Raw genomic sequence first — 24489 nt, 5'->3', positions numbered from 1 at the left:
GACCCATCAGAAATTTGCCTGGATTGGTGGCAATATGGTGAGAGGGAATGGACCCCTCAGAGGCTTTTCTTGTGACCACAGCCAGGGCCAGCTCCAGACCCCGGTGCGCCAAGCGCGCGCTTGGGGCAGCGTGCCGCGGGAGGGCGGCAGGCGGCTCCGGTGGACCTCCCTCAGGCATGCCTGCGGAGGGTCCGCTAGTCCCGCGGCTTCGCTGGAGCATCCGCAGGCGTGCCTGCGGGAGGTCCACCGGAGCTGCGGGATCAGCGGACCCTCCGCAGGCACGTCTGCAGGAGGTCCACCAGAGCCGCAGGACTGGCGACCGCCAGAGCTCCCCCCGCAGCGTGCTGCCCTGCTTGGGGCGGCGCAATTCCTAGAGCCGCCCCTGACCACAGCCTCCTGGGCTGTGATGTGGGGGAGGGCAGAAGCAGTGGCCCCTCCCCATCCCTGTTGCTCCTGGATGCACCGCTTTGGTGTTGGTTACTGGGGCCACCAGCAGGGGTTAGGCTCTGCCCCCCTCCGGAGACACTTGGGGCACAATGCTGGAGGAACAGGCAGCCGGTGAGTTCCCCACCTTCCCAGGGTGGAGGGCTCAGGTTTTGGGCTTTAGCCCTGGTGTGCTGGCGAACTCTGGCTGCTGGGCTTCGGGGTCCAGCCCCAGGGTCTGGCCACATGGCTTTGAGCTCTGTTCCTGGGCCCCGGTTGTAGGGCTTCAAGCTCCGGCTCCCCTTTTGCTCCCCGAGCCACCCACCCACCCCCACTGCCCCTGGTGCCCACTGCCCCCTACCCCGTCCAGGGCTTAATTTGTCCCCAGACTTGCCAGGGCTGAGTAAATCTGCTGTGAAAAGTAATACTTGTATGTTTGTTAATATCACTTTTCAAAACAGACTCATTAGCTAGCAATAAATAAATTCCAATGATTTGGACGTGTATATGTGCATCTTTATTTGTTTTTCCTAAAACACTTAATTAGCTTTAGGAAAAAGTGTGAGGGCAGCCACCAGCATGAGTGGGTGGCCACACTCTGAGGCCACCAAATAATTTATCCTAAGAACCCCTGCGCACATATACATAATAAGAGACTCTCCCCGCCCCAAAGAGCTTATATTCTAAATTGATGACTCAACGGGTGAGGGAAAGGAAGTATTATTAATCCTATTTTACAAATGGGGAACTAAGATACAGAGAGATTAAGTGTCTTGTCAAAGGTCACAGAAAGCCTGAAGCAGAGCAAGGAACTGAAGCCAGGTCTCCTGTATTTCAGTTCAACGTCTTAATTGCAAGCTTATTCTTCTCTTTTAAAAAATGTATATGGCAGCCAAATAAAGATGACAAAAACAGCTATAAATAAAATATCTGTGTTTTTTCATGCAGACAATGCTAGAAAAAATAAACATGATACAAGTAAGATATATTTACCTGTACTAATAAGAGTCCAGATAACACTGCTCTGCAGGCAAAATGCTTCTGAAATAAATGTAGTCAAACTTTACTAATTCTGGGTCACTGAGAACAAAAATGATGCTTAAAATTGTTGATTGGCTCTAGTTTTCAAGATATGCTATTGGGTCAGTATATACGACCCTTGACTTGGGAATAGCGGAGGATAAGTGAGTTATAAAGGGAAGGGATCTCAATTTAAACCAGATATGACTAAAATTCATCTTTGACTGGATCTATGAATAAATCTATGACTGGGTTTGGACAGTACTTGCTTTTTAAGCAAAATAATGAATGGTGCAATCTGAAGCTGGTATTGCGTCATACATGATATGAATTGCATCATGTTATTCCTAGAAGTCATGGATGATGCAATCATAACGAAGCTTACATCACTCTGCTGAACAAATTGCCCTAGATCAGCTCTAGAAATCATACAGTGTCATGCTCTCTTATTTGTCAGTGTTTGATTTTGCAAAGGGACACATTTCTGTTTAGCCAAAGTGAGCAGAGATGCCTCGTACTTGTGTGAACAGTGCAAATAACTTCTGCTATGTTTGTGGTGAAGTGACTTTTGCATCACGAAAGTGCAGTATAACCACTATGGTTAAGAAAGCCTATCACCTTTATTTTGGCTGCAAAATTGGAGATCAGGACAAGAGGTGGGCCCCACAAATATGCTGCAACACTTGCGCAACAAATCTTGGCCAGTGGTTGAACAGGAAAAGGAAATCTATGCCTTTTGCAGTGCCAATGATTTGGAGAGAGCCAACAGATCATACCAGCAATTGTTACTTCTGCAATGGTGACTCCAGTTGGGAAAGGTGTGTCAAAGAAGAAAAAGTGAACTGTGCATTATCCAAACATTCCATCAGCTATACGCCCAGTACCCCACGGAGAAGGGCTGCCGGTTCCTGATGCACCAGAATCATTCTCACTTGAGTCAGACGAGGAAAGGAAGAGGATGAAACTTCTGGTCCTGAACCATCAATGTCACAGGACCCACATTTTCTCCCATCCTCTTCCTCTGAACCACACCTCATAACACAAGGTGAACTGAATGACCTTGTCAGGGATTTGGAACTACCCAAGAGTAGAGGGGGGGAGGGATAGCTCAGTGGTTTGAGCATTGGCCTGCTAAACCCAGGGTTGTGAGTTCAATCCTTAAGGGGGCCACTTAGGAATCTGGGGCAAAAATTGGTCCTGCAGGTGAAGGCAGGGGGCTGGACTCAATGACCTTTCAAGGTCCCTTCCAGTTCTAGGAGATTGGTATATCTCCAATTATTACCTTTTTTTAAGACAGAGCTTTTGGGCTCCAGACTATAGCAGTGGAATCTCCTGGCAGGTGATGTTAGGGTTTCCATGTTCCGTGACCGTCAAAAGGATCTTGTCCCATTCTTCTTCATGGAAGGTGATCTTGTAGCCTGCAACAACATCGATGGTGTGATGGCAGCCCTCAACATCGTTCACGATCCAGATGAGTGGAGACTGTTCATTGAAGACGAGTCTTAAAGCTGTTTTACTGCATAATGGCAATGTTTTGCCATCAATTCCAGTTGGTCATGCAGTCCATATGAAGGAAACCTATGACAACATGAAACAACTTTTGAGGTGCATAAACTATGATCAACATCAGTGGCAGCTTTGTGGCGATTTGAAGGTTGTTGCTCTCTTGCTTGGTCTGCAGACTGGATACACAAAGTACTGCTGTTTTCTCTGCGAATGGGATAGTCGTCCAAGAGATTCCCACTACATCAAGAAAGATTGGCCACTCCGACAGTCATTGGAGCCTGGGAGGAAAAGTGTTCAGCATCCACCACTTGTTGAATCAAGGAAGATTTTGTTACCACCCTTACACATCAAGCTGGGTCTGATGAAGAACTTTGTCAAGGCCATTGACAAAACACAAGCAGCTTTCAAGTACCTCCGTGGAAAATTTCCAAGCTTAAGTGAAGCTAAGATAAAGGAAGGTGTCTTTGTTGGTCCTCAGATTCGTGAACTTCTTCGAGATAACGCATTTGACCATGCACTGTGTGGCAAGGAAAAGACGGCATGGAAAGCCTTCCAGTTAGTGGCAATAAATTTTCTCGGAAACAACAAGGCAGACAACTACAGGTTGTTGGTGGAAAACCTCCTCAAGGCATACAAAAGCCTTGGTTGCAACATGTCACTAAAGATACATTTTTTGCACTCTCCTCTAGATTTTTTTCCACCGAACTGTGGAGCAGTGAGCAACGAGCACGGCGAGCGATTTCACCAGGACATTGCAAAAATGGAGAAACGCTATCAGGACAAATGGAGCCCATCAGTGCTTGCAGACTATTGCTGGACAGTGACAAGAGATGCTCCATTTAATGAATACAAGAGACAAGCCAAGAAGCACCGAGTAGTCACTGAATAGGACTAAACTATGTACATAATAGTTTTTTGCCTTTTGTTTCATAATAAATTTTAGTTAGATAACCCTTTTGCTGATTTTTAAAGTGTTACATAAACAGGACAGGTGAAATATTATCTTGTAAAGCAACCATAAACACATGAAAAGACCTAGGTTTACAATTTATGATTAAAACTCTATTATCTACACAACATACATAGACATAAAATGTAAAAACTTAAATATCTTAGAAACAGTAGCCAATCAGTTGTTTTAATTGTCATATTTGAATTCAGCACATGAAAATACATAATAAATAGCACATTTTATCTCTGAAGCAGACGACTTCTCAACAATTGTAGACCAGTGTAATTAGTCACACTGCAGTTCTAGAGATGTTAGAAATACGTTATTTTGGTAAGCGCCTCACAAGAGTAGAGAGGTTTGAAAAAATGGATTCCATGTTGATTTGTTTCATAAGCAATACCACCATGATGCATGTGCCAATGTTTTTATGTGATATGAAGAGCAGCCTTACAGTTACAGAAATATCTCTTCCCGCATCATGATAAAAGCTCAAATTCTTTTTATACTTTTTGCTTTCCTTCCCAGGAATGCTCTTGTCCCTTTGACTATGTATTTTATTGCATAACACAATGACTTTCATAGCAGCCTTACTTAACTGTTAGTTTCAACAGAGGGTCAACATGGAATATCTTCAAAGCTAGTGGCTGTTGAGCCAATTATAGTCCCAAGTGCCTCTGGCATGCTTCTTCATAAAACTGATCCTTGTAGCCCTTGAGAAACTTTAAAACAAACAAACAAACTTTTCCTGCAACTTTACATAAACATATTTCTCAGGGCTGTAAGGAACATTTTCTTTAAAAACAAACAAAAACAAACAGAACAGAAGCACTTGGGTAGATGAGGAGCTTAAGATAACAAACAACTTGTAAAGTAGCTCAGTCTGAGGCCAAATGAAGTTGACAGTGTCTCTTTTACCAAGCTTGTTGAAGCTCTTAGGGATAGAAGCCATTGCTGCAGGGATGTTGATGTCTCCACAAACATGCTCCCGTTACCTGCAGAGGCAAGGAGGTAGTTCTTTTCCTCTCCTATTTTCTGTATGTAACCCTTCTGCCGGGCCGAAACGATAGCAGCAAGGGCCGGGTTCAATACATAGGGGTCCCTTCCCCACAACATAATGCAAAACCAGCTCGAGCCCACACCCGGTGACCTGGGAAAATCTTACACACACCCCTGGGCGCCTTGAGGAGGCAATACTTCCCCTCTCACAAGCACAGAGTCTTGGTGTAGCAGAAAAGGTTTAATTACATGATAAACAACAAGCATTAAATTGGGAAAATACCTCAGCTAGAGTTCATAGGTCAAACCGTGAGCAAAGACCCACCCCAGCAAATTGGGCCGTGTCCTTCTCTCGGGGCCCTTGAGTCCAGCAACCCCCAAATCACCCACAGTCCCAAAAGTCCCACAATCCAAAAGTCTCTGTCCCGGGTCAGTGCAGCCCCAGAGTTCAAGAGTCTCTCTGCAGAGGTCCCCCTCCCCAGCCTGGGTAGAAAAGGGCACCTTACGTGGTTTCGGGGCCAACTGCCCTGCCTCTTCGTGGGGTTCTGCTTCCACTAGTTGTCCCCGCAAACAGCTCAGCTCCGCTTGCTCTGTGGGCTGCTCCACTCAGCCAGATGCTCTGGTCCACCAGCTGTCCTGTGAGCCACTCCAGCCGTCCTCGCGAGCTGCTTGGCTCCACTCACCCAGTGGCTGCACAAACTGCTCCACTCCGCTCTGCCAGCTGCTCTGCTCCATGGTATTGCTTCAGGCTCCCCCACTCATTAGCACAGTACTCAGTGCTCTCAGCTCAGCAAGTCCAGCTCTTCAGTGATTTCAGCTCTTAGTGATTCCAGCTCATAGTAGGGGAGCCCCAGTGCCAGTGAATTCAGCTCAGTAACCTGTATCTAGACTCTTAAGGGAATCAAAAAATTAACTCTGACATTCCACAGTGGAGAGAGGCATAGGTGGAACTGGTGCTTCTGGCTCACACAAGAAGCCTGCACCACCCAGTACAGATATCTGTCCCCAGCCTCTCTCTCTTGACTGGGTTTTGGAACCCATGTCCCTTGTCTAGCAAGTGCTATTTAGTTGACAATTAAACCCTCTATCATAGGACAGTTTTGTAGTTCCTCATTTACTTAATCGGGATGACAACATTTTATTGCTCCTGCCCCAATAACAACGAAATTGGGGCTCCCACAGCTGTGAAAATAACCATCCCAGGCTGCTGTGCGGTATGCTAAGTGGGGTGGGAGTGCCAATGCAAATAACTGAAATGCTAATGCGAATACTTGAAACTTCTTTCTGCACTCCCCATAATCTACCACCAGATGTCAGGGTAGAGCTCATCCTGACTCTGCTTACATGTAAATAATAGATATAAATAATTAAAAAAAATATGCTTGCACAAACACCATAGCAAACTATCATCATTCCCTGTGTGATGAGAATTATGATCTAGACAGAGAGCAAAGAAAATCCCTATTGGACAAAACCTGTATTGGACAAAGTCACTTAGACCTCTACTCTATTAAAAAAATTAAAAAAAGAAAAATCAGCAGCTTTGTCCATGGAGCTTCAATAGACCTTCTCAGGCTCAGATGCAATGGAGCTTCATACGGAGCCCAATGCAAGAGCCAATATTTTTGGTACTGCCCCCATGGAACATCCTCAGCTTTTGGAAATCTCCTCTTTCTGCTAATTCAGCTCGTCCCACATGTCACTTACACCAGTTTTCTACCACTGTAGCTCCAGTGCGCTGGTTCTTTATTTACTCTGCTGTAACTGAGATCAGAATCAAACTCATGGCTGACTTTATAAGACTGACCGAACTGGACATGTTGAGAGAGAAAAAAGGAATCAGATGCTGTCACAGGAAATCCTTGCAGTAGATCAAAGGAAAGCATACTATTTCTCTTATGTTTGGAGGGGTATGCCAAAACGAGGTATTTTCAGGCTACGGACTGTAACAGCCAAAGTGCTTAATCACTTCTTAATATAGAGGGACTTGGAATGAGGTTAAGCCACTGAAATTTCGCAAAGCAGGGGTTAGTAATGTGATAGTGATCAGAATCTAGCTGCCTCTTTTTACCTTAGCACCTCCAGGCTAAGGCATTCCAGAATGTAATATCATGGTGACCTGATAACATCAATATGATAAGATTAATACTTCTTTCCCCACCTAAACCACTTTATGCCAGTTTCCCATTGCTTTTATACCACTTACTTCTGTTTACACAGTAGAAAGAGAAAAACAATTCATGTAAATGTCCTAAACCAAGAGGGGAAATGAAATCTTCATGCGGTACTATCAAATTTAATCTACAGTTTTCACCCAGATTTAAATCCTGTCAATCTTTCTACGCTTACAGTATTTACAATCCAAGTGACTACAGTATAAAATTAATCCATAAAAAGAGGTTCAGGAAAGCTGGCAGTTTCTCAAGGAGACAATATTAAAGGCACAACAGCAAACTATCCCGATGCAAAGGAAATATGGGAATAATAGTAAGAGGCCAATATGGCTCCATTAGGAGCTCTTTAATAGACTGAAAATCAAAAAGGAATCCTATAAAACGTGGAAACATGGACAAATTGCTAAGGAGGAGCACAAAAGAATAGCACAAGAATGCAGGAACAAAATCAGAAAGGCTAAGGCACAAAATGAGTTACACCTAGCAAGGGAGGTAAAAGGGAATAAGATGAGGTTCTTTAAATACCTTAGGAGCAAGAGAAAGACAAAGGAAAAGCATAGGTTCCCTACTTAGTGGGGAAGGAGAGCCAATAACTGATGACTTCAAGGCAGCTGAGGTTTTTAATATCTGTTTTGTGCCATTGTTCATTAAAAAGGCCAATGGTGATCAGATACTCAAACACAACTAATATTAACAAAATTGGGGAAGAAACACAAGCCGAAATAGGCAAAGAACAAATTAAAGAATATTCAGATAAGTTAGATGTATTCAAGTCAGCAGGGCCTGATAAAATCCATCCTAGGACACTCAAGGAACTAGCTGAATCAGTCTTGGAACCATTAGCAAGTATCTTCGAGAACTTATGGTATAGGAGAGGCCCCAGAGGGCTGGAGATGGGTAACTATAATACCATTCTTTAAAAAGGGGGACAAAGAGGACTCTGGGAATTACAGGCCAATTAGTCTACCTGTAATACCTGGAAAGAGAAAGGAACAAACGACTAAACAATCAATTTATAACCAATGGGGGCTGTGGGAAGGGTAGCCAGCATATCCCTCATCCCATGCTGCTTCCCACAGCCCCCAATGGCCTGGAGCAGCAAGCCACAGCCAGTGGGAGCCGTAATCGGCCGAACCTGCGGACGTGGCAGGTAAACAAACCAGCCCGGCCCGCCAGGAGCTTTCCCTGCACAAGCGGCGGCCAAAGCTTGAGAACCACCGCCATATACAAATCTAAGACAGATGTGACATCCCAGAGGGTGCAACCTGAACCACTGAACTGCTGTGTCACCTTAATTCTCCAGACCAGGGTGTCTCTTACAGTGCTCTGCTAGTGAAAATCAGCCTCTCCAGGCCCTTCTCACACAGTCGTTAGCATGTAAAGGCACACCCAGAAAAGTTACACGAATGCTCTCCCAGCCACTTATGAACTATGCATAGGGAAACCCCAGACAGTTCTCTAGTTCCAGACTTGCACCCTGAGAAATATAAATCTCGCACTGCCCAGTTCACTCACTATACAGCCTAAGCTCATAAAAAGTTCATCATTCCATTAAAGGGTAATGAATATGAAACAGCCTTTGTTCACCTGAGTAGAGATTCCCCAGACACATCAAGCAAGAACATATTGGTTTAGATAAAACATTAAAACAAGTTTATTAACTAGAGAAAGATAAATTTTAAGTGATTTCTAAGTGATAACGGCATACAGGTCAGAATTGGTTATGAAAAATAAAAAAGAAACATGCAAGCTATTTCCTAAACTTTACCAAGACTAATAGTTCTAAAAACAAAACAGGCTGTCTCACCATAAGCTGCAATACATTTCACAGGCTATCTCCTTCCAGCCTGGGACCACCCATCCCACAGTTCAATGATGGTTTGTCTTCCAAACGCTCTGTCACTGTGTGTAGATATGGGGGAGGAGCGGTCATGGGGAAGCCATTGTCTCTTATTTTATAGGCCCCTCCTCTCAGTGAGTAATACCTCCTCTCGCCACCATCCCTCCACGCCCCAGCCAGAGTGCAGATAATCAGTGTGTGGTGTACATGAGATATAAAGCATCTTTCAAGTGAATGGTAATTTTTTTGCCCGTGCTTTCTGTGCATGTAATGTCTGAAGCATCTTCACAGCTGACAAGCAAGGCCTTACTTTAGAAATAACAAAAGGACTCTAAGGATCTAGTCTGTGGGCCTTCCCCAAACTCACGTTTCAGTAACAAACATATAGCAAAATGTCATAACTCCATATACACATATGGAGATACACATATGTTAACAAGACAACAATGTTCAGTAAAACATGCGTTTTCAAATGATACCTCACAAGGCATGCTTTGTACCAAATATATGATAACCATACAAAAGTGGTGAACATGGGGTACAGATAGGGTACGGGGTGTCACAACAGAATCACAGAAATGTAGGGCTGGAAGGGAGTTAAAGAGGTCATCTAGTCCATCCCCTGCACTGAGGCCAGACCAAAGTATACCGAGATGTTTGTCCAACCTGTTCTTAAAACCTCCAATAATGGGGATTCCCAAAATAACCAGTGTCAGTGCTTAATTAGCCTTATAGTTAGAATGTTTTTGCTAATACCTAACCTATATCTCCTCTGTTGCAAAGTAACCCAGTTAACACTTCGCCCTTCCCTCGGTGGACATGGAGAACAATTGATCGCTCTCCTATTATATAGCTCTGACTACGTGCATAAGAGGATAACCTTTGTAAAGTGGGGAGAATCAGCCAGGGATGCTGCCCCAGCTGTAGGGTGAGGTCATGCCCAAAGAGATGGACTTATTCATGTGTGGAGGAATATGGTGAAATTGGCCTTGTAATGAAAATACAAAATAAAAACTTCACAACTGCCCTGCTGACAAACTCCTTGATGTGTCTTCTCAGCTAGCCATATCTTCATTCAGAAGGGCACTTACAGTGTAAGTGACTTTTGAGAGGCTAGGTTAGCTTTCTACTTGGCAGAGCAGCCTCTTCTGCTCTTCTCCAAAAAACAGGAAACTACTCTCTCGCAGACATGCTCATATTCGGTGCCTAATAATACTGAGCAAAGTAATTATATACCACCCAAAGAAAGGACAGATACTGTCTCATTTTCACCAGTGCAAATTCAGAGTAACTCTAGTGACTTCAGCTGAGCTAAACCTGATTTACTGAGGTGCAACCAAGATCCAAATTTGACTTAAAGATGCCAATATATATCCATTTCTCAGACTAAATATTCTCAGTTTTTGCTGCTATACTTAGTAAGGTACAAAGTCTATTCTGCAAAGAACATAAGTATTTAAAATAGTCTGGTAGTGTGCAAGTGAATGTTTTCCCTTTCTGATAATGGGACTCATTTAGCTTAGGTTCACCTTCTCACATCTAGTTTCTTGTTAAAACTATTTTAAAGCTGGTATAAATAGCCTTGCAAAGTAATTCTAACACTAAATGTCAAAAGTGATTGTGGTTTCATCTTGATTTATTCTTCTATATCCCCTAGGCAGGTCAATCCTCAATGTGAGATACTGAACTGTTTTATAGCATTATTATTTATAAAAATTTCTCATTTTTTTTAACTTCAGGAAAGGTTCCAATGAGACACACACAACCTGGACCAGTAATGCTCAACCTTGACTAACTGCTTTGATATGGAAGAGAGTTGAAAAAAAAAATCACACAGTAATTGTGAAGTGATCCTTGTATTACTGTTCTTTCCCACTGAAGTTGAGTCATTGTGACCTATCGTTACATATGCAATAAACAGAAAGTCACGACACAAACATCACCATGTAATCTCAGACAATCACTATGTGATTTATTGGCTTTCTAGAGCCCCAATGCCAAATCAGGGTCTCTTGGCATAGATCCATGCTCCTGTGCAGAGTCCAATTGACATCAATGATGCAAGGGTCCAGCTGCTGATCCCAATGCACAAAGAGAAGGTTACTTAACCTGTGCAGTAACTGAGGTTCTTCAAAACAGTTGTCCCTGTGGGTCCCTCTGGTCCAATCAACCACAGCCATGTTGAGACACTTTTCCTGCTTGCTCCATGAAAGGGATATGCAGCATAAAATGGCAATAGTTTTTTGTTTGTTTGTTTTCTGAAGCCATATCACATTACACCTCATGTTTAATTTTCTGTCCATTATCTCTCCTACTTCCTTCAGTATTACCGTTTCCCCCATTGCTTCCTTCTCCTAGGTGTATGAGTTTCAAATAATTCTCCTGTTATTTAAGTTTCTGGCTATTTTTCCCCCAGATGTCTTATAGAAACTTGCATTTTTCAAAGGCAAATCTTATTTTGGCCTTTTCTGCTCATGTTTCTTATCTCTATATATTATTTCTTTGGTCTCACAGCTCTTTCCAGTTTGGGATAGATTGAGTCATCACAGTTGTCCAAATTTAACCAAAAGAACTTTAATTAGACTGCATGCTCCTCTGGTAAGGGACCACGTCTATGTATTTGTACAGCACCTAGCATAATGGGATGCTGATCAAATACATGTAATAAGTAACAATATTAATGAGGCCTTCTGCAATCTTATTAGCTTTGTTTACCTTATGCTAAGATTGCTGCTTAAGGTATATTTAAAATGATTATTTTCTAAAGGATGAAGATGGAAATCTTTGTTAAATGTATATTTCTTCACACTGAAAACTATGTACAGAGTAAAAATGTCAGTTTTAATGAGTTTCTGTTGAAAACATATGTTGGAGACTGTCTATGTCACAGAGAAACAGTATATTTAAAATGCAGACACTGTACAACAAAATACAAATATTTATAAAATTAAGTATGTGCACTATAAATCCAAAGGCTTGTAAATTAGCTTATAAAAAGACACTCTGTATATACTACACAGTGTCAAATATAGGAGAACATCTATCATCTAGTACCTGCAAATGCTGTGTGGTTTCGAATCATTGGGCCCCATTCTGCAATTCTTAGTCAGCCAAAACGCCAACTGGAAACATCATAATGGTGTTATTTTGAAGCGAACAGGAGTTCTGCTTAACTAAAGCTACAGAATTGGGCCCATAATGCAGTGACTGAGGCTTTTATATTTCAACTTGCTTTAAAATCAACCTTTCCTCATACACTCATTCAAATTTTCTAGAACCCAAACAATCTGTTCCAGTTTAGTGCAAAAATTAAACACAATATTCCTGGTCCAATCAACCACAGCCACGTTGATATTATATTTCAACTTGCTTTTGACCCACCTGCATCTGTTTAATTTTGCACATTCTAGTCCCTGAGCAATTACAGTCAATGAATTTTTGATCAACTCCCGGAACGTTATTGCTGACCATCTTCATTATCACTGACCACCACAAAAACTAACAGCATTTTTTTTAAGTACATCAGAAGTAGGAAGCCTGCCAAACAATCAGTGGGGTCACTGGACAACCAAAGTGCTAAAGAAGCACTCAAGGAAGACAAGGCCATTGCAAAGAAGCTAAATTAATTCTTTGCATCAGTCTTCACTGCAGAAGATGTGAGGGAGATTCACACATCTGAGCTATTCTTTTTAGATGACAAATCTGAGGAAGCATCCCAGACTGAGGTGTCAATTGATGTAGGTTTGGAACAAATTGATATATTAAACAGTAATATGTCACCAGGACCAGATGGTATTCACCCAAGGCTTCTGAAGGAACTCAAATATGAAATTGCAAAACTTCTAACTGAGGTACATAACCTATCACTTAAAGCAGCCTCTGTACCAGATGACTGGAGGATAGCTAATACAACATTAAATTTTTAAAATGGCCCAAGAGGCGATCCTGGCAATTACAGGCTAGTAAACCTAACTTCAATACCAGGCAAATTGGTTGAAATTCTGGTAAAGAACAGAATTATTATACCCATGGATGAACACAATATGTTGGGGAACTGTCAACATGGTTTTTTAATGCCTCATCAGTTTATTAGAATCCTTTGAGGGTGTCAACAAGCATGAGGACAAGGGTAATCCAGTTGCTATAGTGTAGCTGGACTTTCAGAAAGCATGTGACAAGGTCCCACACAAAAGGCTCATAAGCAAAGTAAGCAGTCATGGGATAAGAGGGAAGGTCCTCTCATGGATCAGTAACTGGTTCAAAGATAGGAAACAAAGGGTAGGGATAAATGGTCAGTTTTCAGAATGGAAAGAGGTAAATAGTGGGGTCCCCAAGGATCTACACTGGGATATGTGCAGTTCAACATATTCATAAATTATCTGGAAAAAAGAGGTAAACAGTGAGGTGGAAAGTTTGCAGATGAGTAGTTAAGTCCAACACTGACTATAAAGAGTTAACAAGGGATCTCACAAAACTGGGTGACTGGGCAACAAAATGGCAGATGAAATTCACTGTACAAAGTACAAAGTAATTCTCATTGGAAAAAATAATCCCAACTATATATCCAAAATGATGGGTTCCAAATTAGTTCTTACCACACAAGAAAAAGATCTTGAAGTCATCATAGATCATTCTCTACAACATCTACTCAACGTGGAGCAGAAGTCAAAAAAGCTAACAATGTTAGGAACCATTAGGAAAGGTACAGGTAATAAGGCAAAAATATCATAATGCCACTATATAAATCCATGATATGCCCACATTTTGCATACTTTGTGAAGTTCTGGTCACCCCATCTCAAAAAATATACATTAGAAATGAAAAAAATATAGAGAAGGGCAACAGAAATTATTGTAAAAAGAACAGGAATACTTGTGGCACCTTAGAGACTAACAAATGTATTTGAGCATAAGCTTTCATGGGCTACAGCTCACTTCTTCAGCCCACTTTTCTTCAAAAACAGACTCCAAGGAGAAACTGCTAAACTTGAATTAATATGCAAACTAGATACATTAATTTAGGCTTGAACAGAGACTGGGAATGGCTGAGTCATTACACAGATTGAATCTATTTCCCCATGTTAAGTATCCTCACACCTGTTGTCAACTGTCTGAAATGGGCCATCTTGATTATCACTACAAATGTTTTTTTTTCCCCTGCTGATAATAGCTCATCTTAATTAGCCTCTGAGGGTTGATATGGCTACTTCCACCTTTTCACGTTCTGTATGTATATCTATCTCCTTACTATATGTTCCATTCTATGCATCTGAAGAAGTGGACTGTAGCCCACGAAAGCTTATGCTCAAATAAATGTGTTAGTCTCTAAGGTGCCACAAGTACTCCTGTTTTTTTTTGCAGATACAGACTAACACAGCTGCTACTCTGAAACCAAACATTATTGTGTGCAAGTGTGTGGAACAGCTTCTTTTGGAGGAGAAGCTAAAAAGACTGGGACTGTTCATCTTAGAAAAGACATGACTGGGAGGGGGGTGGATATGATAGACATCTATAAAATCATGAATGGTATGGAAAAAGTGAATACAGAAGTGTTATTTCCCCCTTCATATAACACAAGAAGCAAGGGTCACCCAATGAAATCAATAGGCAGCAGGTTTAGAACAAACAAAAGGAAGTACTATTTCACACAATGCACAGTTAACCAGTAATACTCATTGCCAGGGGATGTTGTGAAGGCCAAAAGCATAATTTGGTTCAAAAAAGAATTAGATAAGTTCGTGGAGGATAGGTCCATCAAAGGCTCTTAGCCAAGATGGTCAAGGACATACCTCCATTCTCTCGATGTCCTTACACCTATGACTGCCAGAAGCTGTGACTGGAGGACAGGGGATGGCTCACTCAATAATTGCCATGTTCTATTCATTCCCTCTGAAGCATCTGGCACTGGCCACTGTTGGAAAACAGGATACTGGGCTAGATGGACCATTGGTCTGACCCAATATGACCGTTCTTATATTGTTTTACAGACAGAGTCTACTTGGAATTTACATCAGTTTCACTCAACAACTTCTGAAGAGGACACGTCGACTATGTATGAGAAACACTGGGCAGGGGACCCAATAATGTAGTGTTTGTTTTCATTAACATTCACAATACCATTTTTATTAATGTTCACAATAATATCTTGGATCCCTGGCCTCTGGCCACAGTGGAAAGAGCACAACTACACTGTTTCTCTCCTCATCAGTAATCATTATGATTTGGCATCTTAATTCTGTTTGTTCTTGCTAAGAATCATGTGTTAGAAGTTCTCCATTTTATGTTCATTATCTAAACTATCATGAATGATAGTAGGTTCCTTAAAGCTAGCATTTAAAAGCAGTGTTCAACAGTGGCTAGAAACTAGGCATAATATAAATGAAATATTCCATGCAAAAGCTACATTAACCCTTTGCCCTTAAAGTGCTATTCATTGCCTACAATGTCTGTGTAATCAAAGACTTGTAGTGCTCTCATTGCACTCAAGTTCCCAGATAGCCTGCCTCTCCTGCTCATTATGTAAAAATCAGATCAAGCAACCAGTCCAGGATCATGATCATATTTTCAGTTATTTGGTCAAAACACACAAGTGAAATTGGTCATAAGGACAAATAACTAGTGTGACTGTAAAACATACCCTTAATTAAATAGAAACATTACATTCTGACATACATACATTAGACTGAATTAACAATCTGTACATAACTGTGCAATACTGTTCAATCTTATGGACACATCAGTGGAATCTCTAGACTTCAGGTTGCATGGAGATTTGCACTTTAAAGCACTATTAAAAACTCTCTGTTTCACACTTTAACTGTTGAATTTAATCTCCAATTTTGCCACAATGACCCTTCAGATGACAATGGAATTTTAGTTTTTATTTAGTACAGTATAAAATTTAGTATATTTTTTGTAAAATAAACTACATTTGGACAGGATATATTTTTAAATGCTCCCTCTTGAAAATTTCCCCATTTCCCCCCATATTTCATTAGGTTCCTCTAGCTAAATAACCAGAGTTCCCATCAAGGAACATGATGGGACTCAAAGTCATTTGTCAGCTGTTCGGGATGAGAGGAAAATAGATCGACTATGTGGGTGGTGGAGGGATGCACTGAAGGCTGAGAAGGGGAACCGATGAGTGCCATATAAATGGGAGACAAAATTGTATCTATGACAAATTACACCAAAGAATCTGCCCTGGAGTGTTGAATCACTTAACTGCATATTTCTTTGCCGTTTCTGATCTGTAGGCTATTAAGTTTAGTAACCTTAATGTTAATGAAGATTCTTGTGTGAGAATGTCATGACACATATTTTAAGTCTGGTTATTTTCTGCTGAGTTGAAGTATCTGTACAAAAGGAGTAAAACATTTGGATGTTCTAACTTCCTAAATCCATATATCATTAAGGCAAGTACAGACCATTGGTGTTAGTTTAAATCTAAAGAAAGCACATCTGACATTATTAAAGCTAACAATGTAATTGCAATGGAAACCTAAATACACTGCTAAGTACAAGATCTCCAACTTTGTTTTTTTATTTGATTAATACATAAATGTGAGGAAGCACTAAATAATGCATGGTTTGTTTAAGACATAATAGGCTATGTTTACACCTGTTGTTTATCAGAGAAATTTTGGTAAGCTCTCCAGTTACTTTTTAATTTTTGTGTATTATTATTTTTTCAATGTGGAAGGACTAACACTCCATCCACTTAACAAACAGGCCTTAAATATAAATAAATAAATCCTTAGAGAAATGTATGAGTGTTGTTAGGAACGTAGATCATCATTGGAAAAAAAACCCTGCATATATACTGCAAATGTAATTTTCAGAAACAGAGGCGTATTTCTCTCCCTTCCCCCTCTACCGCCTCCCCCCCACCCCCAGTTTCTTCCATATGCTGCCTAGTGGCATCAGTATTAACAAAAAAAATCCCCAATATTTTACAGTATTTACGGTCATTTAAAGGACACTGTGGTTATTGTGGGGGTGGAGATTAAATGACGTGTCAATTGATTTTGAAACTGTCTACGTTTTTACAATTGGTTTTGAAGTGACATTTTCTGTCTACCTTGCAGATTTTGTTTCTCAACAAAAAAAAAGTATCTCTAGCTTGGATTATGCTTCAGACATTACTTTTACTTAGTGTTCTGCATTTTCAGTTTCCTTTTATCAATCCATTCAGTATTTTTGGGGTACTTATTTTTGTTAGACACTAAAGCTTTATGTGATTGTTGTGTCCTGCAGCTCTGACACTGAAGGAGTTCCACAGTGTAAAACACAGAAAACATACACGGTGGAGGTCGGAATACCAAACAACATTAACATTGTGCTATGATTGGCTCACAAGGAGATGCTGCCTGCCTATCTCTTTGCGGCCGTTTAGTTTGGCACTGAATTTAAACAATTAATCCTCCACAGATATGTAATGCCCGCTATCCACCCGGTTACCTCCTTTGGGTGCCAATCTCCTTACGGGTTTGGATGGATGAGCATGGGTTCTTCTGGATCCACACACAGCCAGTCCTGCCCTTTCTTTGGCTGGGTCCAGATTACTCCCAAAATGGCTTCTCCCGCCTCCAGGGCTCCCAGGGAAGGGCCTCTCACTCCCTATTGATCGGGCTACCTCTTCTTCCTGGGCTTTCCCTTGTCAATGATGTGACTCTGCCCCTTCGTCTGAGCTGGCACACCTACAATCCTTCCCCAAACCCACAGAGGCTCCATTGTTCTACACAGTGTCTCTCCTCTCTTCCTCTCCGTTGCCTGGCAGACTCAGTCTGCCCTTGGTTCCCCATTCCTACCTGGGACTGTGTGCCTCTCCTGAACTACCAGCACACAGAGCCCCAGGAACCCAGGTAAGCTCCTTGGGGTTACAGACGGATAAGATAAAACGGTAAACATGGGGCAAAAACGCAAATCTATCAAGAAAATCAGTGGTTAGAAATTTTCAAGAAAAGTAAAGACAGAAGCGATGCATTGTGCTGCAAATACTGCAGCACTGAGGTCAGTGCTCGCACTGACAGAATAAAAGAGCATGTTGAAAGCCAGCAACGAAAGAAGCTTAAGGAAGAAAGTGGGCTTTGGGATAAACAGACAATATAAGGAGCTTTCACCAGAGCTTTAATGAAAGAGAGGATACAGCACAACTGTATCAATGAATCTGTGCGTGCTCTTTGTTTCACCCGACAATCACTGTTAATAGTAGAGGGGCCCCTTGGCGACTGTGCATCAATAATGCCCAGCAGCAAAAACCCTTCCTAATGCAGACCACCTCACTCGTAAGTATCTGAAAGAAAAAGACAATGCTTTAGTAGCTAAACTGATGGAATGAACTGATGGAAATGTGGTGTCTAGTCTGATATTTGATGAGTTTCCTGATGCTTTGGACCATCCAATTCTTGGCATTTTGTTTTCATTTTTTTTATTTCAAAGCGAATAAACCCACATTGTTTTGTGCTGATATGACAGTCATCCCCTCTGCTGACAGACATTTTCTCAACACAGCAATAACTCACATGTTGGAGATGTACCAACTAACTTGGGAAAATGTGGCCATAACTAACACAGATTCTGCTTCCTACGAGGCTCAGTTTTCCCAGGAGATTAAACTCAATCAGAAACCAGTGCTGCTGTGTATTACCTGCTCATCTAACTAACTCTGTACTGTCAACAGCTACTGCAACAGAAGAAATGAAAGACATGAAATCTTTATCATTGGATTTGGGACCATTTTCAAACATGCGAACGTTTAACAGTGCAGATAAGTGCAGAGCCAACTGCCATTTACCTACCCCTGTTGAGCCACATCTGTGGATGAGCTTGTACTTCACTGCCTGTCATGTAAATAACGTGTGGACTATGCTAATGTGTCTCCTAGATCATCCTGAGTTTGTTGGTTTTAAAGTAGAAACTCTCAAGGGACTGGCAAATCCAAAATAACTGCCAGATTCTAAGCACCAAGGTAATGTTAATTGCTGAAAACTTGGAATCACTGTGTGACATGCAGAAAACACTGGAGTTTTCTCTAACTACTGCCCACATGTTTGCCAGTACAGATGTTTACCAGATCCTGACAACCAAAAGCTCAGCTGAACTGAGCACAAAAGCTGAAGGAGAAACACACAGTGAGAAAACTCATCTGTTTCTGGAAATCTTTCCCACCCCGGAACATGTGAAAACCAAAATAGCGGTCAGAAACTTTAATATAACACTCAGGGAGAAATGGGAAATGACCGTGGCCCATAATCTGAATCCTCAATGTCCAAAATATTTTTTTGAATGTCATCCAGGTGTTGCACCTCTTCCTCAAGGTGAAATTTACAGCAGACTATGGTCTTTATGCCAGAGTGTTTCAACCATTTGCCACTAAAGAAATTTCAAATCTGAAAGGGGAATTTACTACATACATGAATTTGCCTAATCCTGACAATGTGAAACTGGATGTGCTGGTTTTCTGGAACAATCATCAAGACACACTTCCCAACCTCAGCAAAACAGCACAGCACGCTTTGAGCATACCCCCTGGATCTGTTGATGCAGAGTGCATATTTTCAAAGTTGGACTACCTCCAAGCAGCAAGAGGCTCAACATGAGTGAGGATACTTTGAAGAAAATTATGCGAGTGTACGATAACCAGGATTTCTGGAAAAAACTACTAGCTCTGAGAGAGACAAAATATACCTTTGTACATTAAAAAAAAGTTTCAATTATACTGTAGTAAAATGTGTATATTAAAAAAGTTTTTTTGTTTTCCTTTACGCCGTCCCTTTCCCCAATTTTTCCCGGGTTTTTAATTTTTAACCTGATTTCATCCCAGTTTTAATGTTTGGAAAGTAAACATTGGAAAAATCCCAGATTTTTTTGTCTTACAAATAAAAAGTGAAAACGTGAAACAGTAGTTTTATTTTTAAATTACCAGACTGTCTCAAGCAAACAAATTAAGGTCTGAGCAGCTTCCAATTTCTATCCTGACAGTAATTTTAGGAAAATTTAATGTAAAAAATGAACAGGTAAGAAAAGCAACAGTAAAATTTGGCTGCACTAAACTGTTTAAGCAAATTGCCTATATTGATTAAATAAAAGTATCAATAATATATGATGCTTATACACAGTATTAGACTATGCATCTATAACAAGAGTCTTGTTAGTAATGGTGGTGGATTGTCTAGTCCAATCCTTGTATTTTAGGCACATGAAATAAAAGCAGAACGTTGATATTTCAGTTATCTTCTCCTTTGTACACTTTCCAACCATTGTAGTTTTTGCTTAGTAAAGATAATTAAGTCCATTATAGCATCCTCAGTTATAACAGCACAATTAAAAGTATTTTGTAATGCAAATTTCAACTGGTTAGCCACATTCCTATTATAAACCCTCATGGAAAACATTTTGCATTTGTAACTGGATTTTCTATCACAATTCTTGAACCATAAAATCAATTTGTGGTTGACTTCAGAATATCGCACTGGGCTCCATGTTGCCTGGATTTACAAACACAAGTCTGTTGTTCTGGCTCCCCCAAGTTCCAGTGTCATCAAAAATCTGGTAGCGTTCACTGACCTTCCATACAAGTTGTTCCTTCTTTTCAGCATTTCAATTAATTTTCTTTTTCTTGGCATGTGAAGAGCTAATTGACTACTTTGACTCAATGCCCAGGAGTGTGAGGTGGCACCAGCAGCAGAAAATACGAAAGGAGTTCTGATGGCATTAGAGGGAACACCATTTGCATCACTAACATGAACAAAACATTTTAAGACAGTTATACCATAGTATAGGGTGAAAAATACCAGTTTTTATGATTACTGGTTCAAGGAGATGTTCCTTTTTTGGCAAAAATCAAAAATAGTCTATAGTCAGCATTAAGCCTACTACTATTTAATTAGACATTTGTTGACACAAATGAGTAAACAAGGGCATTTTTCAGGTACTCCAAAATATTTACTCTTCATGAGTAATTCCAATGAATACAGGGCTTTGAATCTCAGCCTATAACTTGTTCTTTTGATTACTCTGGTTTGATCAGTAGATGATCATTTTCTGGACACAAAACAAAAGGTGTATGTTTGAGCTGCATCAGATGATAAAGATCTTCCAGGGCAAATCATTCCAAGTGATTCTCTTTTAATTACACATTTACAAGCAAACTCAACCAGTGTCTCCAAAGCAAGGGTTACAGAATGAAATCTATAGCTGAAGGTTTCATAACTACGTAGACAGTACCATCCTAAAATACTGTCCTGTTAACCTGCAACTCAAACTATGATCCCTGCAGAGCAAGGCTGTAGAATTATGATAAAACAAGGAGTACAACAAAAGGAAGATCACATGTGACATCTCCAAAGTTCAGACTGATTCATAGCTTAAAAGAGTCAATCATAATAAGCGGTCACTAAACCTTGACTACATTCTCAATAAATGCATACTATGAAGCTATTTTTAATTGTCAACCACTTGCCCTTAAGAAACATCTTTCATCATCCAAAAATATGCATCATTGAATGACAATACCCATCCACAATTTTATTCAAGGTACGTGCACACTGTGTGAGTTAATTGAAGGAAAACGCTCCAAATAAAAGCTGTTTTACAAATGTCTTCTCTTACAAATCACCGTAAAACTACTGTAATTAGCCAATTGGCAGTTCTCAGGCAGACTGGCATCAACCCAATAGGCAGCCCAGCACAATGACAGCAAAAATTGCATTATTGTAGGAATTATGCATTTTTTCCAAGGCCTCGCTACAGCTGGCTAACATTTTCACATTTTTAAAAAGTCAAGTACCCCTGATCTGTTTACAGAGTGGAAATGCTGAATAGCTCAGCATCTAGGCTAAATCCCTGAGCATGCATATTAAGAAATGACTAACCAAGAATGTATATAAAGAAGAGTAGACAACACACCTTAGCACATTACCTAGTATTTGCCCAGAAGGGAGTTTAAACACTTCACTGTTAAGACCTCAGAGGTAGTCCCTGCTCAATCAAGGATGCCGGTCCTCCTGTCTTTGATACACAGATATTCTGGGCAGTTACTGTCATACTTCACTTTGCAATGGGGGGGAGGGGAGATAAGTTAAAGCATTTTGCCGTCACCAGCAGTTGCTACTGAAAATTGTCAGCAAGAACGACCAGCACATGACAAAATCTCTTTTTTCCTGTACGGAGACTGTGACCAACACAAAGAGCATCAAAACCAGCACGGATGGATACCTTTCTCAAAGCAAATAAAACACAAACTCTTTCTAGCAAGAAATCTGATCACACAAATCTACATACCTGCACACAGAAACCCAACTCCCCTACAAGTACTCCGATGGTCCTCTCTGTAACAGATATAGCCCACAGAGATCCTCCCTAACTCCTGTAATATATACATCGCAACATACATTCACATACACACCCCGGTAAGCACACTCTCTCAACCTCCCTATGCATATACACCTTTAACCCCTCCCCCAGCTGATCTTATTACATACTTTATTACAATACATAAAGTAATAGCTAAGCTTATCAAGCTGATCTTAATGTAAAGGTTGAAATATCACAGTAACAGCAAGTCATTACTGTAACAAAGCCAAAAAACCCTACCTCACAGCTGTGTGTGGTTTCATGTCCTTAGGGCAGTAAACAGGAAACGCAGATCTCTAAATAGCTAATGCAGTAATGAAACAGATATGCAGAAACATGTGCGGATGCTTAGGTTAAATGCCTGCTTTACACAGCTCATTGTGTATGTTCGATAGGCAAAATTCCTGCTCGGCCCTCATAAGTCCTGTGTGTGTGTGTGTGTGGGTGGGGTGAGGCTGCAATGCCTGTTCTGCACTCCTCAGTGTGTGTGTGTTGCCGGTTCTGCGCTCCTCAGAGTGTGTGTGTGTGTTGTGCAGGTACAGTACCTGCTCTGCGCTCCTCAGAGTGTGTGTGTACGCACAATACTGCTCTGCGCTCCTCAGTGTGTGTGTGTGTGTGTTGTGCAGGTACAGTACCTGCTCTGCGCTCCTCAGAGTGTGTGTGTACGCACAATACTGCTCTGCGCTCCTCAGAGTGTGTGTGTGTGTGTTGTGCAGGTACAATACTGCTCTGCGCTCCTCAGAGTGAGCGTGTGTGTGTTGTGCAGGTACAATACTGCTCTGCAGTGTGTGTGTGTGTTGTGCAGGTAGGATGCTGGGTCTGCACTCAGTGTGCGTGTGTGTTGTGCAGGTAGGATGCTGGGTCTGCACTCAGTGTGCGAGTGTGGTGCGTGTGTGGTGCAGGTAGTGCGATGCCCGCTCTAGCACGCCGGGCGCCAGGACAGCGGCCGCCCTTCTGCAGAAGTTCCCCGGCGCCTCCCGTGAGCCAAAACTTGGGGCGCTCCTCGGCTGCTCGCTGAGAAAGGCACGTCGGGTCGCTGCCTCCCCGCAATCCCTGAGGCGGCAACTTCTCCAAGCGGAGCCGGCCAGAGACGTGAGCCGCTGCCGCCGCATCCCTCCTACCGCCCGCTGCACCTTTCCGAGCTGCCCGGGCTGCAGCCTCCCGCCCCGCTCCGGCGGGCAGAGCGCGGCACTCACCGCTTCTCCGCCTCTGGCCGGGCTCCGCGCCACGCTTCCCCCCAGAGGGCGGCGCCCGGCCACGCTCCCCTCAGCCCCGCCGCCCGGCTCCGCTCTGCCTCCCGCCCGCAGCCGCTAGGCGGGACGCCGGGCGGTGGGGTGGGTCCGACCGCCCCCGCTCGGCGTAGCGACTGGTCTGCAGAGCCGGCCCGCTCCGGCCAGCCAGACACCGCCGCGCCCGCGAGCCCAGCCGGCGCTGGGGAGCCAGGCAGCCGCGGCCACGTGAAGCTGCGGGCGGCGGCGGCGGCAGGCAGGGGCTTGCCAAGCGAGCTGCTGCTGCCGCCGCTGTTCCGCGGGGAATGGGCGCCACCCCGGCCTGGGCTAGGGCAGGGGGGCGGAAGTTTGCGCTTGGAGAGGAGCTGCGAAGCCCCGGCCAGCGGGTTGCAGCCCACGCGTGACCCCCTCGCCTTGGCCCGGGCATGGCGTCCTGCATGTGCAGCGCCAGGTGCAATGGGACCCCCCCCCAGCTCAGGAGAAGGCGCCCACTCACCAGCCAGAGGAGCAGCCCGCCTGCAGGACGCGTCTGCTATGGAGCTAGGGGGGAAAGCAGCCTCTGAGGGGCTGCTCCAACCACTGCAGCTGCTGGCCCTTCCACTGGGCCTCCTCTCCCCTCCTCCAACATGCACCCACAGCCAACAGACTGTGCTTTCCCACCTGGGCCCCTCCGCCCAGCCCTTTGTACTGTGCTCTTCCCTGGGGCAGACTGAGTGGGGTTAGGAGAAGAATGGTCTGGAACCAGCCCCTTGCCCATCTTTTGCAATTGCTTCCAAATGGAGTTTTCACTGTGCTTGTTCAGGTGAGGCTGGGAAGGCCCCAGTTCCATTGCATAGGCCCAGGTGGGCTAGGGAGGACCAGAAGCCTAGCTGCTGCCACCTACTTTAAGTCCAGGGGAGACAAAAGGCAGTATCTGTAGCTCATCCAACCAGTCCTCTTCCTCTTTGAAAGGTCCCAACCTCACTGCCCGGTCTAGGGACCAGAGGGGTAAAAC

At 42.7% G+C, this 24489-nt stretch overlaps 1 protein-coding gene across 3 annotated transcripts in view; it reads right to left on the bottom strand.

Annotated features, from left to right (window-relative positions):
- Window positions 1–24104, bottom strand: part of CHST15 (carbohydrate sulfotransferase 15) — an 83156-nt gene extending 59052 nt beyond the window's left edge. The window contains exon 1 of one of the 3 annotated variants that reach the window (XM_045024906.1): window positions 23992–24104. The gene's annotated coding sequence lies outside the window, so the exon portion shown is untranslated. Of the gene's footprint in view, window positions 1–22506; window positions 22840–23462; window positions 23579–23991 lie in introns of those variants that run through there. The other 2 variants (XM_045024907.1, XM_045024905.1) reach the window with 2 other exon arrangements.
- Window positions 24105–24489: the final 385 nt, after the last annotated feature.

The sequence above is a fragment of the Mauremys mutica genome, chromosome 7 (genome assembly GCF_020497125.1).
Source record: "Mauremys mutica isolate MM-2020 ecotype Southern chromosome 7, ASM2049712v1, whole genome shotgun sequence".
NCBI classification, from domain to species: domain Eukaryota; kingdom Metazoa; phylum Chordata; order Testudines; family Geoemydidae; genus Mauremys; species Mauremys mutica.
This window is presented reverse-complemented; position numbering and strand designations above follow the sequence as displayed.